This window comes from Microtus oregoni, unplaced genomic scaffold, assembly GCF_018167655.1.
Source record: "Microtus oregoni isolate MIOR12 unplaced genomic scaffold, Mior012 000072F_ref0000427, whole genome shotgun sequence".
Lineage (NCBI taxonomy): Eukaryota > Metazoa > Chordata > Mammalia > Rodentia > Cricetidae > Microtus > Microtus oregoni.
The window spans coordinates 5,117,103-5,132,164 of record NW_024543979.1 but is presented as its reverse complement, the minus strand read 5'-3'; the positions used below and the strand labels follow the sequence as shown (position 1 = coordinate 5,132,164).

The following is a 15,062-nucleotide window of genomic DNA, read 5'->3' as shown; positions in this document are numbered from 1 at the left end:
GAGCTAACACACATCCTCTCAAGGTCAATAGTCTATGTCTGTCACCTGCAAAGTGAAGATCCATCCTTCTGTGCAAAGAAATACACCTCAACATCAAAGACAGACATTAGCAGGGTAAAAGGTTGGAAAAAATTACAAGCAAATGCACCTAAGAAGCAAGCTGGCGTTGCCATTTTAATATCTATTTCTAGTGAACAAAAACATTAAAACCAAGTCTGGAGAATGAAAAAAGAAAAATAAAAAAGAACCACACTAATTGTTCAATACCAGGAATGAGGTTAATGTGTTTTTATTTCTTATAAATTATACATTCATAATTTATTATTAAAATGTGGACACAATCAGTCATATAATACAACTTACATTATGTACTTTGCACATTATATACTTTGTATATTATGCACAGTAACATATGGCACATTCATGACTTAACATGAGGAAGGGGGAGTCTAAAATTGCAGTTGTGAAATATATGTGTGTCATGACTTAGAAGAGCCTTTAACGCTTTTAGTTATCACTGGACAGTATCTGTCCCTTTAATTTACCTTTGAAAACTTAAAATTGCTCAGAAGTCTTTTTCTTCTTGTTTATTCAACAGAGACCACTCTGTTGTGGAGCAAGGCGCTTTGTTAAGTACCTATTACCTTCCTGTCTCTGCTGTATAAAGCTCAGTTTGACCATACACACCACAGGAAAGGCAAGGTATGGATTCATCTTCCAAACTTAAAGATGACAAAGGAGGACTCATGTGAACCAGGTGTCCTGACATGATCGTATGGCTACTAAACACTGTCGGGGCAGAACCTCAGCAAAGCGTTCTCACTATGCTTCCTTCCAGCTTCTCCATGGGCTCTGGGTGGACTAGAAAGCCAGGCAGTTGCAAGTACACAAAGTTCTAGGAGGCTGAACTGTGAATGCTACACCTAAAAGATAACGTGGCACTGTGTGCAAATCATTTGTGCCACACACCTAAGTCTGTGTCTACCCATCTTCAGCTACGGCATTTTCTACTTTTTCTTCAGCCAGTCTCGTAGCCCAGGCTGCCCCTACACTGTTGATCCTTCTGCCTCTACCTCCCAGGTGCTGGAACTGCAGTCAGGTGCCATCATGTTCAGCTACAGCTCTTTTCTTGATCACAAGTCACCAAGGGCTGCTGTTTACTACATGAAATAGATACCATTCTCCCCAGAACAGCTTTGAAACTTCCTCAAACGGGGTATGTCTGAACTGTGTATTTTAGTGTTTCCCAGAGTAGCAAAAAAGAAACTACAGTTCTAATAGCCTGTAGTGCTAGTCAACTTGACAACACATCCTCTGTACACCTCCCTTTCCAGTCTTCCTCAGCCACACTATTATCCACTGTCCTGAAGGTACTTGCCCTTCAACTGTCTCATGTTGCAGCTCTAAGGGACCTGAGGAGTAAGATACCCGAGTGACAGCCTCAAGCACTGCTACTGGTTGGTTACAAGCACTTGCTGTCATAAGCAGGCTTGTTTCATTGTGTGCCCCATCCCGCACATACAGACATTTTCATAATCTAGGCTATTATTAATACTCTAATAAAGGGAAAACTTAATTGCTTTTAATTAGAAAATAGACAAATTTATTATATATGTAATCTTTATTAAGTCAAATGACCAGTATCCCCTACTTCTGAAATTCTAATTGCAGAGATTTGAACAATTCACTTCCTACTTACACCAACAGAGGGCAAGGTAGAGGAAAAAGATTAAACTGTATTCTTTGACTCAAGAAGAAAAAACCCAAACAAACCAAAAAACAAACAGATGGCACTCATGGGTAAAAGGAAAAGAATTTTGTACAATATTATAATAAAAGACAGTACGTAATATATATCATAAATACTCTCTAGGGACTGCAGTGAATATGTGGTGCATGATCAATAAACATGGATACCACATAACGGCCACACTTACAGTTGAAAGTTATTTTCATGTAACAGCAGGTATACACGATAAACATATAAACTCAATATGCAAGGAAGACAAACTTTATCAGGAAGGAAGAACTTGTTCACGGTACTCATAGAAGAGATGGAGATGAAACACGAAAATCCCATTAAAATCAGATGTTTCATTCATTAACTGACTTGTCAGCTCCTGTTTTCTTTGGAGACATGACTAACATAGTCTAGTAATTAATACAAGAATGTAAGACAAGCACTAAAAATAGGGTTTCTCTACTGGTTCTAGAGCTGAGGGCAAATCACCCGTCCTCAACTATATCCTTCTTATCCCTTCATACGACACACAGTATGTTTGGAAAACCACCACTTCTAGTTGAGAACAGACTTTTACAGAGATAGTGGAAGCCTCCCTCTTCTACTAATGCAAACTCTACCTGATGCTTTCTGAAAGCAGATGGGACTTGCAGCAAAAAAAAAGTCTTTTAATTAAAGCAAACTTTGTTTGTATTATAAATTCTATTCTGACATACTGGACGAAGAATATCTGAGACCATGTCTCTGAAAAACTATGACTTTTGCTTTATGATTCATAATGAATTTCAAAACGAAGTCTCATTCTTAAACAGTTGCTTAACTGAACACTGCACACTAAAGTAACATTTAATAAGTTGGTTCTACTAGAGAGCTTTGAATATTGAGTTTCAAATAAACTGAGACATGAAAATATTCACACTAAAACTGTTCTAAATCAAATTTTGTGTGACTTTAAGGAACCATACAATTCTCCTTTGTTGTAGTTAGAGACACTATTTGGAGATTTTCTGGGGCCATTTTATAGAGCTAAACAATACAAAAAACCAAGAAATACAGCTAGTCCCACAGATATCAGTTATGAGAAAGTAGGCAAAAAAAAAAAGAGTGCAGTTTTAACATCTTAACTATTGATACAAACTCCAGCACAATGGGGACATGGCCACACTATGGTTTATCCGTATGGTTTAAAGTTTACAAGTAGAGGGCGCCGGAAATGCACAACCACATAGTTCCGTCAGCATGGGAAGAAATGCCCTCCTTTCCTTCTACACACTGGCTAAAAATGGCAATGCTGACTTGTGGCAGGAAGTGTACTCAGGAGTCTTTACAGTTCCAGCTTTAAAAAGCTACTTCATTGTCTCCTGAACAGAATTAGGCAGGGCAGCAATTGGGCGTACTTCTCAACATACTTTCCAGTTTTTTTTTTTCTTGGTTCAATATTTCAAAGTCAGATCTGTCATGTGAGGAAGTCTTCCTTCTTCCATCCATAGAAAAGTTTATAGAAAATAAAATCAAGTGCAGAAGATTAATGATTAGTTATAAAGACCAGCATCATATGATTATCAGGCATAAATAATGTACTTGTTATGGCAAATCCACTCAGAACCACACAGTGGATTACCACATGTAGATCCTGGCACCCCCGTTTCCGTCTCCGACTTCTAGGTCCACTGCAGACTGGAAGGAGGGGGAGGACTTCTGGGTCTCACTGTCATCTGAGGATGCTGACCTGAAGAGGGCACTGCATCATCAGCTCCAACACTCCAACTGCTGGTGCACTGCATTAGCAGATCCATCTGTTATCTGTTCCCTGTGACCTCAGTCGCCACCTGTCTGCCATCATTAAAAAAGAAGAAAAATAACTGTTACCATTCAGGTGATGCATACACAGAAGTTATCTTAGAAAATCTGGGATCAAATAACGTTTACAGTTAGAAAAGACTCGACAGAAACAGCAGTCCCTAGCAATCCTTGTCATTGGAGTCCCAGCATGACAGTCACATATGGACAGCCAGGCTTTCCCATCATCACTTGGTCCCCACAATCAAAGGGTGGGGTATGAGGAGCCATACTTTCACATCATGCTTTGGTCTGCGCTCTCAGAGGAAGAAAATCTTTTCTTTGCAAAGGTTACAGAAGGTGACTACTATGACATTTCATAGAATTAAGACTTTCTCTTTCAAAAAGATCAAAAAATTGGGACAAAGTAAATGAAAACATTATGACTGTCTTTAAAACATTTTAAAACTATTTTTCTTTATTGAAAACAGATTTTCTTCATACAATATATTCTGATTACTATTTCCCCTTCCCAAATCTCTCATCTGAATCCACACCCTTTGTGACTCTCCTTAGAAAACAAGCATCTAAAGGATGGTAATAAAGAAAACAAAGACAAACAAACTGGAATAGGACAAAATAAATGAAGAAAAAGAGCCAAAGAAAAAGCACAAGAAACATATACACACATCTGTACACACAGGAATCCCATAAAAACATACAACTGGAAGCTCTAATATATGGCAAAGAACCTGTAAGATAAAGACAAATGGCCATCTATTGTTGTGAGGTATCCACCAAAGAAGACTACTTGGACAGTCAAGCCACAGAAGTCTTTATTAGCCTGATACAGATTGCACTGGGTTTTCAGGACCAGAGTGTAGTCCTGAGCCTTTCTCAGAGTGGGCTTTTAACTACAAAAACCACATCCTGAGTTGACACACCCCAAACTCCAATTAGCCAGAGGCCAAGAAGTACATCCCATCTAGGGATGTACTGTGGACTTCGATGGATTAGGTCTTTGCTCTAATTCTGTCAGGTGTCGCTGCCTACACACCAGGTTCCAAGGTCTAAACGGCATTTCCATCACAGCATTAGTTGTGCTAAGGTCTTGGGGCCTGTAACATTACTGCTGGGAATAGGGCCTACCCTTAAGTCACTCGTCTTCAGTATTACCAAAAAAAAACTGTCACTAGCAAATCTACACAGAACAAAACACCCTGCTCGCCAACAGCATCAAGGAGTCTTCCATACCTCATGTCTCTTCCAGCTCCACAATCTCGTGCCTTATGATCAACACCTGGGACTGGGACGCCATACTGCAATGGAATGTTCCATTCCTCTGTTCATGCTCTTCCCAGGCTGCAGGAGACCACAATTCAGAGGACCACACTACTCAGGGTTTGCTGCTAAACAAACAAACAGTAATGTTTTCCTATTGAACATTATGATCTGAAACACTTTCTAAGTGGTTTCAGCATTTAGAGAAAAAGTCATGGTCTGGTTGGAGAGAACTAAGCTACATTTTCACCAGTGAACATGCTATCTGAAGTCTTCAAACGTACACACCCCTACAGTCAGACACTACATTAAAAAAAAAAATTCCAAAGAACACTTTTTATATGTGAAGTGTTTTGGCTACTAAGATATTCATTTGGAGTGCTAATTTTTAAAGAATGGTGACATGAAAAAATCAATAGATAGGAAACTGCTTAAATATATTGTTTATCCACACAACAAGTTTCTAAGGTGATACCAGAAATTATACTGTAAGAATACACTTAAGAAAACAGATTATACTCACAATGTATATTAAGTAACAAAGCAGTATGAAAATAATGTTCTCTAACTCCATTACTTTGTATAAAAATATTACATATATGCCTTAAAATCATGAACTGAAGACTTCTTGAATACAGCATGTCTGTTGTCTTCCCATTGAAACAACTGTCCAAAGCTCTATTTTTAAAGAAGTGGTATGTGTGTAGAGTGTGCACATAAAATATAAATATGCCAGGTGAGACGGACTGCCTGTGCACATGCATGTGGAAGCCACAGGTCACTATGGCTGAGAAGAGATCTCTCCCTAACCCTGAGCTTGTTATCTGGCTGGCGAGTCCTGGCATCTGCCCATTCCATCTCACTGCCTGGCTTTTATGTTGTTGCTGGGAATCTCAACTTGGGTGCTCATGCCTGCCTATGCAGTAAGCACTATTTTATCAAGTCATGTCTACAGCCCTTAGAAGTGTTTTTAAATTTTTATTTAGTTGTATTTCATATATATTGGTGTTTGCCTGCATGTATGTCTGTGTGAAGGTGCCAGATCCCCTGAAACTGTTATGAACAGTTGTAAGCTGCCATGTGGGTGCTGGAAATTGAACGTGCGCCCTCTGGAAGACAGCTTGTGCTCTTAACCACACTGAGCCATCTCTCTAGGCCCATGTATCTTTTAAGAACCAATTTTTGTAAACTTCTATGAAAATGAAAATTCCAATGCCCTAAAATTTTTAAGGTCATACAGCAAAAGAAAAAATCATTAAAAAATAAATAAACCAAGCAAACAAAGGCAGGCAAACCCTGCTTAGCTCTCTGCTAGCATGTTAAGACCTTAGTTCCCCCCTTCTAGGCCTTTGCATCAGCTGCCTATTCCTAGAAACACTTTCACCAGGGACCCTCAGTAGCCACACTGGCCTGGGACTCAGGTAGGAGATTCTCACTATCCTTCCTGAACTCCATTACAGTCCTGCCTTAACTTATTCCTGTAGCAGCCCTCCCACTCCAATACCAATCACTGGGACCACTTCTAGCCCTTCCCTGCTTTCAGAAGCCCACCATCCAACCAAAGGTCCACTCCCTGGGGACTCAGCCTCCTGGTGCAGAACCCACGCCCCCAGCTTTTGCCCTAACCTACTCTCATGTGGTCTTGCTTCTAGCCCATCTCCATTCCCTCTGCCACCCGCTGACCTGCAGAAGATCTCTCTACTAGGGACCCACAACCACCACACTCTCCCTAGGATCCAGATAGGACAACAGTAACCAAAGACTGCAACAGTCACCCAACAAAGACAAAACTAGATATCAACACCAAGAAAAATTTCAAACATCATAACTCCAGAAGTACAAAAGACACAAACATGAACAGCCAAGACAATATGCTTCCACCAGAAGTCAGTAATTTGTTTTGTGGCTTCATAGCAGGTCCTGAGAAATACAATATAGCTGAAGCACAAGGCAAAAAACAAACAAACAAACAAAAAACCCTACTGTAATTGAACACTGCATACAAGCTGAGACAGGAGATGGGAAGGATGGGAAGTGGATACCAGTCAGGGTGGGCATGAAATCCAATTGAGCCCTCTGTACTAGACTCCATCCATCATCTGCTGAAGATCATACTCAGTGTTTGGTGCCAAGTCTGGCCATGCTCCATGATGACTGCCTCGGTCCCTCCTAAAGATGATTAAGCCACAGACCAGTTCATTACTACCCTGGTCAAAACCAAACAGTGACTTCACCATGCAGGGGCAAAGGAGAGCGGGCTAATGGAGCCCAGTTCTCCCCTCACAGCCATGTTTCAGAGATTTCTGACTCCAAACAAAAGTGCTTTTCTAAGAGCACTTGGGTCAGCAACACCCTTGTCAGCAAGAATTCATCTTTAGAATTAGGCACTTTCCAGAGCAGAAGAGGGGCTCCAGGTTGACAACAGCACTAAATAGAAGAAAACAAAAAACCAAAAGACTTTTGTTTACAAAGTAGTGCAGGACTGACTGTACCAGGGACATTGAAGGCCTCAATTCTGCATGCAGCATGTACTGAGTAATCAAGGTAGGTAAGTTCTTTTAAATAAGATACTTGAATATCACTCAATGCTTTGCAAAGGATCTCTCCAAATCTGCTGACTACGGAAACAATGCTGGTATTTACAAAGGATGAGTTCTCACTAAACTAAGTCTTAAATGTTAGATTATACACACACACACACAACATGCTGGTACTTTTAAAGGATGATTTCTCACATAAATTAAATCTTAAATGTTAGATAACACACACACACTATCTAAATTAAACAAAATAGCTTAACTTAAAAAATCTTAGTTAATATAAAATAGTTAAGTGTTAGGTTGGGGACAGGCACGGAGGCACGCTTAAATTCCATCACTTGCGAGGCAGAAGCAGGTGGATCTCCGTGAGTTTGCGAGGAACCTGCTCTATGTAGCAAGTTTCAGGCCAGCCAGAAGTATATAGTGAGACTGTCTCAATTATGATGCCATAAAAAGAAAAGAACAAGTGCTAAGTTAAAACAAACCAAGAGAATCAAAGCTTTTTTATTTTGAAAGTAATTTCCATTTATTATAAGATTTAAAGTATAGATAGATAGGTAGGTAGGTAGATAGATAGATAGATAGATAGACAAACAGACAGATTCTTTGCAAGCTCTTGCTACACGTGAAATATGAACTAAGTTAGAATAAAGTACCTTACTCTTGACACGTAAATATTCACTAAAAACCACTCCTGGTACGCAGCTCTAGTCTGCCCTGTTAATTCAAAGCAAAAACAGTGGAAGTGGAGAGGAAAAGAAGAACAGTCAGGTAAGCCAGTGACAAGGACAGTACTGTCAGCATTCCCTGTGTTCAGGAAAATCTCCATTTAAGGCACCTTTACAAATAGGCACCTGCAACTTTTTTTTTAAACAAAAACATTGACTAGGCATATGTAGTAACTTGGATAAATGAAAAATCACAGGAAAGATACAGCATTAAGGCTCAAAACTGACTCAATGAAAAATAAATTCGATATTCTAAAATAAACATTTTTCCTACTTTCTTGATTTCTATTTGAAAGATGGAGTACTGTGCACAAAAGACAAAGACAGTGATTTGAACTTAGGGTCTCTCAGGATGAACAGCAGAGCACATGCAAAAGAACAAGGCCAGAGGGGAGAAAAATAATGTAGTCCTGAAACTCGATTAACTTCCTTAACAACTGCAAAGCTCAGTTCCCAAACATGTGGGACTACGTAGAAAACAAAGTGTATTAAGCAACAAGGTAATAATTAAGGATGACTTCCCCACTGAATGAGGCAGCAAAACAGAAGGAAATTATTGACCTTGGAAGTATTCTTGCTGTTTGGATCAATCAATGCCTTCTGCACTAGTAGAAAGTTTTCTGATTGCATGTAATTTTCACCTGGTATAAACAGCACACAAAATGTTATTTAATTGGTCCAGGTTGTGATTGGGTCTAGAATCAAATGTATACTCTGGATAAAACAAAGTACACAAATCTTCACAAGGTCTCCTTAGGATTGAAGTTAAACACTTCTTACAAATGAAAGATTTCTAAAGGCCAGAATTTTATGTATTCAAAGATTTAATATTCTCACATTCACTCAAAGTGAGGCCCAGGAGACTAGGTGTTGCCAAAGCTGGGTCTTAATGAAATCACTTTCATTCCCAACTTCTATCTAACACAGTATTAACCAAGGACTCTGTCCCCCTTCCCACCAAGGTCACTCAACAGCCACGCAACCAATCTCCTTCCCTGGCTGCTGACTCTTTCTGAACGGCACTGGGATATGAAAACACTGGGAAAAGACTAAGAAATTCCTGTGCCATCTATCTTTAAATATTATAACTTCCTTTTTCTCATTACATTATCTGAAATTGAAACTCGATTGAAATAATAGTCAATAGGTACAAAAATATAAACTACTGGCCTTTTGTTGTGACAGGATGACCCAGAACCAAGTATTAAAGAACTGAGCTTCCACAGCCCGTACCTACAGTGCAGCAGGGTGGCCCGGGGTAAAATACTTGCTGTCCGCACTGTGACCAGAACCCACATGGTGCAAGGAGAGACCTGACTCCTGCAAGTTTGTTTTTTGACTTCCAGGTTAGTGTACATGCTAGTGTGTACACACCTCCAATTAAAAAAAAAAAACAGTTCTCACTGAACATTAAAAAGATGTCGACCATTTCAACAGTGCTGGCTTTTTCTATCTATTTCATGACACCTCACTATCGAAAATTGCTTTCTATATGTAAGAGACAGGTTCCCAGGTATTGGAGGTTGACCATGAAAATCTGCTATGTAGAGGAAAGAGGTAATCTTGAACTTCTAATTCTCCTGTCTCCACTTACAGGCATGCTCGTAATGCCTGGTCCATGAGGACTGCTTTCCTGAGCATCAGCATCCCACATTTTCTTAACTTCTTTGATGAGGATGTGTTTGTGAAACATGTGGTCTTTCTTATCAAAAACAATCATTTTTAATACAAGGTGGCCAAATAACAAACACAAATATTTATTAATGAGAAGATAATAACAATTAAATTTTCTATATTACTTAACAAATACTTACAAGTATTTTTGGAAGGCACTTAAGTCATCCAATTAAGTGCCAAAGATGAGCTATGCCAACTGAGAGTGTGCCACAAACAGTGAAGAACATAACAGCAAAGCTACAGAGGTCTTTGGCACAACATGACATGCTTGTGAGAGCTGGCTCATGGTCCTGTTAGAACATGAATTTGAAGAGCTGCAAAAGAGAGGGACAATATTATAAGACGAATGGACAACACAATGTGGTCTAAACTCACACTTGAATATAATTCTACCGTAACAGAAATAGATGTGACCTTAAAACCATGTCAATTGACATATACGTATCACAAAAAGCCAAGTGTTGTATGGTTTTACATGATGCATTTAGAGTTACTCGTTGATTCACAAGAAACAAAATAGTGAGTAAAGAGACTGGCACCAGGAGAGCATGAGAAGCTGTGGCTAACATATATGATAAAGAAACAAGAAAATCTCACAGGCTGCCAAGAAGAAATCCAAAGCTGTAATGTAGCAGATCACCTTAGACCATACTGCCTGGCAACCAGCAATCTACATTATAATTAAATCACAGCAATGGTTAGACTCAGGAAAGGCAGTCCACCTATTGTCCTTCTATTACAAGGCTTAAAAAACAAACGACAACAAAAACACCCTGCCACCACAAGTTACATCAACCTGTTGAAATCATCATTACTCCACATAGGAGAATGGGCTATGAATGAAGTTAAGACTTCATAAGGCTCTCTAGCCTTAAGTACTATTTCCTTCTTAGGATGTGTACAGACCCTAAGATCTACATACACATATACAAATAAACATATGTATGTATCTTAGGTTATCAAAATAAAATATGTGTATATATTTAACTTATCCTTCAATTACTGTATAATTTTAAATAAAAAATTAATCAACAAATAAGCCTTTCTAGGAGCTGTGTGGCATTCAACAAACAAGAAAACATAAGTCTTGGACTCAAACATGTGACTGGATTGAAAACTAGCATATGCGGTATTAGGTTACCACTGTGGCATTTCTCAACAATTTGTCTTAGTAGATTCTCCTTCCCCTTTCATCTCTCTCAGCTCCCCGCTTCCCTCAACCCTGCTTAGTCCTCCGCCCGTCTCTCCCAATTTCAGTTGCAGGAGTCCTTTTCCAGCACTCCAATTTCTCACTTTGTGTTTTTGATATACAAAGTATGGACTGGATCACTCACTCCGTGAGCAACATCATATCACAAAGTTTGCCTCCAGGATAGTTTCCTCCCCTTCCCAGGGCTTCACAGTTCACAGTCCTCAAAGCCTGCATTGTTTGAAACACCGCTGACAGCCACAATGATGGCATTCATCTTCTGTGCTATAATTTAACGGGAAGTTGTTCTTAAAAGGTTCCCACTGTGGAGCTGGCCTACTGAGACGGTGAGATGAAGCACTCAATGGCACCATCTCACCACCAAATACAACACCCGAGCTGCAGAATTTGGCAACATCTCACCATCAAAATAAAACACCCAGTTGCAGAATGTGTCAGTTTCTAAATTTTTCCATCAGTATTACCATTGCCTCCATTTCGGGACAAGTGGCCACACCTGGAAGCTGGCCTTCCAGAATCCATGTAAACTCTAACAGTAGCCATTAAGACAGGAGCTGTGGTAAATGAGAATTCCTCTCTTCTGCCAAATCTTCCATTCTTTCTTTACTAGTTAACTTGTGAAATGTATTTTTCAACCATTACATGTGACAGCCTCAGAGTGAACACAAAAGAGAAGAAAGTGACTTATGTACCCTAAGACACTTCTTTAGGGCATATTGTGGCACTGGATCTGTCAACTACATCCAGAAACCGACAAACTGTAAAGTCATGGACGACTTGCCCTGATTATGTTCACCCTTAAAATCCTGTAAGAGAGAGACATACTCAAGTCATTCTTTGACTTTGAGTTGTCACTTATCTGCCTATCATTCTCCTGTTTGGAATTTCACAGGAATCATTGGAAAAAGCCTGACAGTAATTTCAATACACTTTGATTCATCTTAGTAGTTCCAACTGGACATTAAAGCAGAGCTGTTTAATGTGAAAACTTCTGACAAAGTATACATAATTATGAGACTGTATATGTAGGTAATCCATGTGAGTGATGTTCAAGTATTACAACATGATAGAGAACCTATGGCAACTGTGAATATTCCTTGCTTTGCTTGACATTTTGCTCTCTTGTAGAAGCACTCTTTAGTTAAGGTACAACACAGTTTATTTTGTTTACTGCCCATCCACCATCCATCTTAAAGCAAGCTGTGTGGGAAAGGGTCTGTGTTTCCCACTGACATGTCCCAAGAGCCAAGAACAGTACCCACACAAATACTTTTTATCTAAGAAGCACAAATGCATCAGCAAACAAGAGTTCCCAGAGAAGCTAGTGAAGTTTGTTTCCTCACTGCCTCCCAGAGTGGTCATGGCAACACCATCAAAGTTTATGAAAGAACTTTGTTTTTTGGGAGATTCTTAAGCATAAGCAAGCAACTACCAATTCCCTCAATTCTCTGACTGTGTCCTGAAAGTCTGGCTGTCAACTGTGAATGGAGAAAAGAGGGAAAGGAGGCATGGATAAAGCAGAGAAACAAGGGTGAATGTACTGATCACCCAGCAATGGCTAAAGGCAGTTGCAAGGAGAAAAAGTGCCGTTTCTAGGAGTGAACTGGATTAGCTTTTTTGTTTTGAGCACTTGCATGTTCATGTATATGGGTGCATGCAGAAGTCAGAGGTCTAGTCTAGCATGGATGTCATTCCTCAGGAGCTATTCATCTTACTGTCTGAGACAGGGTCTCAATAGAACCTGAGGCTAGCTAAACAGGCTAAGGTGACAGGCCAGTAAGGGCCAGAGCTTGTTCTGTGTCTATCCCCACTCGCTCTCCTTCCCCTGATGTGGGATGTCCTTCTGTATATGTGTTCATTTTATTGCTTAATGAATAAAGCTGTTTTGACCAATGGCTTAGCAGAGTAAAGCCAGGCAGGAAATCCAAACAGAGATAGAGAGTAGGTGGAGTCAAGGAGATGCCATGTAGTTATTGAAGGAGAAAGACACAGGAACTTTACCAATAAGCCAAAGCCTCATGGTGATACATATGAATGAGTTAAGATATAAGAGTTAGTTAATAAGAAGCCTGAGCTAAGAGGTCAAAAAGTGTTGTAATTAATAAAGTTGCTTGATGGGGAACCTTCAGCCAATGAACCTTTAAGAGCCTGGACAAGGCTGGGGTGTGACCTTTTGGGTACCCAGAGAAAACCAGCCATCTGCCCAGCTATCTCTCTTTCTTGTTCCCGCACTCTACACCTTGAAGTTGGACTTCCCATTCCTGTTCTGTGAGTTTTTCCCTTACAATAAAGAATAATATTACAATCTTTTGGAGTTAGCCTGGGATTGTTTGACTTGCAGTTTCCCCCCCTTATACACATTTAGTTACAGTTTTTGTGTGATTATTCAGGTCTGGGCGGCTGGGAAAAAACGCAGTCTCTGGTTACACTCCCCACTGCTGGGATTACAAGTGTGTGCTACCATGCCTGGCTATTTCTGTGGCTTCTGGGGCTTGAACCTGGATCAACAAGCTTCCTCAGTAAGCACTTTACAGCCGGAACTACCTCTACAGCCTCACCTCTACTTAAAATGTTCTTTGTTTGTGTGGTTGTGACAGTGTTTCATGTTGACTGGGTTGGCCTTACCTATGCTAAGTAGCTGAAGACTGAGGCTTATGAGCCCCTGCTTTCACTTCCCAGGGACAGTATTACTGGCAGAAATCACCATGACCCATTTAAGTAATCCTGCCGCCGATCAAGACAGATCTGTGCATGTTTTATACATGCTAGACAAGCATTCTATAAACTGAGCTACATCCTCAGCACCCTGGATTTAAAGTCCTCTATAAATCACAATATTCTTCTATCTGTTTGCCAAATACTCTTATCCTATCAATCATGCAGCTTCAACTCTCACCTTGCTGTTAGCCTGGATCCTTAATACTTTTTGTCTATGTAGTGGCAGGACGGGTATTTTTCCCTAGCCCATACTCACAATAGAAAGTGTCTATTTCCATCCATTTGCATGCAAAATTCAAGAAGTCATTGTTTTTTACTGCTGAGTAGTATTCTAATATGTATATATTCCATACTTTCTTCATCCATTCTTCCATTGAAGGGCATCTAGGTTGTTTCCAGGTTCTGGCTATTACAAATAATGCTGCTATAAACATAGTTGAGCATATACTTTTGTTGTATGATAGGGCATCTCTTGGGTATATGCCCAAGAGTGGTATTGCTGGGTCCAGGGGTAGGTTGATCCCGAATTTCCTGAGAAACCGCCACACTGCAAATGGACGGAAATAGAAAACACTATCCTGAGTGAGGTAAGCCAGACCCAAAAAGAGGAACATGGGATGTACTCACTCATATTTGGTTTCTAGTCATAAATAAAGGACATTGAGCCTATAATTCATGATCCTAGAGAAGTTAAATAAGAAGGTGAACCCAAAGAAAAACATATAGGCATCCTCCTGAATATTAACCTTCATCAGGCGATGAAAGGAGATAGAGACAGAGACCCACATTGGAGCACCAGACTGAAATCTCAAGGTCCAAATCAGGAGCAGAAGGAGAGCATGAGCAAGGAACTCAGGACCGCGAGGGGTGCACCCACACACTGAGACAATGGGGATCTTCTATCAGGAACTCACCAAGGCCAGCTGGCCTGGGTCTGAAGCCTGGGATAAAACCGGACTCGCTGAACATAGTGGACAATGAGGACTACTGAGAACTCAAGAACAATGGCAGTGGGTTTCTGATCCTACTGCACGCACTGGCTTTGTGGGAGCCTAGGCAGTTTGGATGCTCATCTTACTAGACCTGGATGGAGGTGGATGGTCCTTGGACTTCCCACAGGGCAGGGAACCCTGATTGCTCTTTGGGCTGACGATGGAGGGGGACTTGACTGGGGAAGGGGGAGGGAAATGGGAGGTGGTGGCGGGGAGGAGACAGAAATCTTTAATAAATAAAAAAAATAAAAATAAAAAAAAAGGAAAAAGAAAATGTCTATAGACAGCCAGCTAGAGACAGGAAGGGCGTAAGCCTGACCATACAGTACTGGTTGATGCTGGTGCTGCACATGAAAAATCACTAAAAGTTGACTAGGTGTTTCCGCCAGCTGTTTT

At 40.3% G+C, this 15,062-nt stretch overlaps 1 protein-coding gene across 6 annotated transcripts in view; it reads right to left on the bottom strand.

Moving 5' to 3' along the window:
- Nucleotides 1–259: 259 nt before the first annotated feature.
- Nucleotides 260–15,062, bottom strand: part of LOC121440930 (THO complex subunit 2-like) — a 33,579-nt gene continuing 18,776 nt past the window's right edge. For 2 of the 6 annotated variants that reach the window (XM_041641962.1, XM_041641959.1), the window contains 3 exons: nt 9,884–10,060; nt 4,775–4,929; nt 260–3,574 (listed from right to left, as the gene is read on the bottom strand). The gene's annotated coding sequence lies outside the window, so the exon portion shown is untranslated. Of the gene's footprint in view, nt 3,575–4,774; nt 4,930–7,997; nt 8,059–9,883; nt 10,061–15,062 lie in introns of all 6 variants that reach the window. The other 4 variants (XM_041641960.1, XM_041641961.1, XM_041641963.1 and 1 more) reach the window with 4 other exon arrangements.